This window comes from Orycteropus afer, unplaced genomic scaffold (genome assembly GCF_000298275.1).
Source record: "Orycteropus afer afer isolate SDZICR_OR568_19922 unplaced genomic scaffold, OryAfe1.0 scaffold00263, whole genome shotgun sequence".
In the NCBI taxonomy this organism is placed as follows: Eukaryota; Metazoa; Chordata; class Mammalia; order Tubulidentata; family Orycteropodidae; genus Orycteropus; species Orycteropus afer.
Window position 1 is genome coordinate 2,712,615 of NW_006921850.1, and position 2,592 is coordinate 2,715,206.

Sequence of the window (2,592 nt, forward strand, 5' to 3'; positions counted from 1 at the left end):
AAGGAGTGGCTGGGGGGTTTGAACTGCCAGCCTTCTGGTTAGCAACCACATAAGCAGCCAACAAAGTTGCTGTTAAGGTAACTAATCAAGAGAATGATGATTAAATTCAGGGGTACAGAAAAGGAGGGATTTTCAGACAAAAAATAAAAAATACATCAGTAATTTGGAAAACCAGGGAGAGACTGCAGTTGTTCCTTGCTGCTCAAATCAGGAAGTTATTAAAATGTACATAAGTAGATAATGTACAACTTTCAGGAAAAAAAAAAAAGATTCATTCATTAACAGATCATTGATTCCCTGTATTGCAGAGAATCCCTTAAGACGTAGCTAATTTACTACTTCAGTTATTGACAAGTATAGAAAACTTCATCCTTTGGTTATCATGCTAGAATTTGGTTATCATGGTAGAATAGGTGAATTCTCCAGGAAAATAAATGCCAAAACCTAAAAAAAAAATTTTAATTTTTGATCAATTTTTAAATTTTTATTAAGAAGTTTACCATATAGGCAAAGGTGTATATATAAAATTTATGTGTTGTTTGGTCTTTTTGGTGTAGTTAATGTGCTCACTGCTAACTGAAACGTTGATGGTTTGCTTCCGTTCAGAGGTGACTTGGAAGAAAGACCTGGTGGTCTACTTCTGAAAAATTAGCTGTTGCAAAACGTATGGAGCACAGTTTGCTATGAATTGGAGTTGACTTCAAGGCAACTTTTTTTTTCTTTAATGTATCATAAAGATCCCTGGTGGCACAACGGTTAAATGCTTAGTTGCTAATCAAAACCCAACCAGTAGCTTCATGAGAGAAAGACCTGGCAATCTTTTCTCGTAAAGATAACAGCCTAGAAAACCCTATGATGCAGTTCTGCTCTGTCACGTGGGGTCATGGGGTGCCTATGAATCGAAAATTGATTAGATGGCACCTAACAACAACAACTACAATGTTTAACTAAGAGTATTTAAATAAATACCCATGTACTCACTATCCAGTTTAAGAAACAATCACCAGTAAATTTGAAATGCTGATCCCACTCTCCTATTTAGCCCCAGTAACCACTGTTCTGATAATTGTTTGTTTTTCTTTCAGGTTATATTCATATAAACAATATATTTTGGAATTTTATAAAACTGGAATTATTGTGCCTGAATTTTTTTTTTTGGTTTTCTCAGCATTAACATGATTCAGAGATTTTGAACTCATTCTCATTCTTTATAGAATAGTCTACTGTATGCCTATACCACAATTTATTTTTCTTACCAGTCCAATAAGCCTGGTCTTTTTAAGGACTTTCGGTTTTGTTCTCCAGGCACTATCTAGTACTTCTGGTCTCAGGCTATATGAGGCCGTGGTTCGTGTGGTATTTTAGTCCTCTTAACTAGTTTGTTCTTGGAGTGTTGGTTTCTTTCTTTGTCTTTTGCTCCAGATGAGTACAGACCAACAGTTGTATCTTAGATGGCCTCTTGCAAGCTTTGAAGACCCCAGTTGCTACTCACCAAACTGGGATGTAGAATATTATCTTTATGAGTTGTGTTATGCCAGTTGACCAAATTGTCCCACAAGACTATGGTCCTAGGACTAAATCCAGTTAGCCAATCCCACAACGTGTTTGACTATGTCTAGGAAGTATCCATAACTATCCCTCCTTTGCCCTTCATTATATAAATATCTATATTTATATCCACCTATCTACATACCTATCTACATATCTACCTATGTAACTACATACATATTTTTTGTTGTTATTACTGTTTTTGCAAAACTGTATATGTAATAAGTGAACGAATTTACCACAATCATCTCTTATTCTTGTGTAATTCTGGTGTCATCATTTACCTGGTTAGGTTGTGAAAATTTTACTCATATTAGGTATTGCCTTTCCCATCACCAAAAATAACTGTCTGGAAAGTGATTCTCCCTAACTCCACTCCCATTCCTGGTAATCAACAAAGAACCTTGCTTTGTGTATGTGACCTATGCTTTTTTTTTTTTTTAAGTGAAAACATACAATATTTGTTCTTTTGTGATTGACTTATTTCACTCACATTATGTCTGCCAGATTCATCTGTGTTGTAAGAAGTTTTGAGAACTAATCATATTCTTTATAGCTGCAGAGTATTCCATAAGTATGTGTATACCACGATTTGCTTATCCATTCACCCACTGACAGTCATTTAGATTATTTTTATTTTCACTCTTGTGAATAACGTAGTAATGAACACAGGAGGTCTACTCGTGTCACTGCTATTCGATCTCTAGGGTATATACCTAGGAATGGGATTGCTGTATCATAGGTATTTCTATTTCTAGGTTTGGGCAAGCACCATACTACTTTCCATAGTGGTTGTGCAATCCTAGAAGCAATGTATTAGACTTCCAGTTGCCCTACAACCTCACCAGCATTTGTTTTTTTCTGCTCTTTTGATCAGTGCCATTTTACAGGGATAAGATGGTATCTCATTGTAATTTTGTATCTCTCTAATATCTAATGTTCAAAACCTTAGTTGTTCAAAACAGCTAAACGATTTTGAACAGATAAGGGAGACAAACTTGTAGAACTGGTAGATCTTCATCCATTTCAGGAGGTGGCATATGA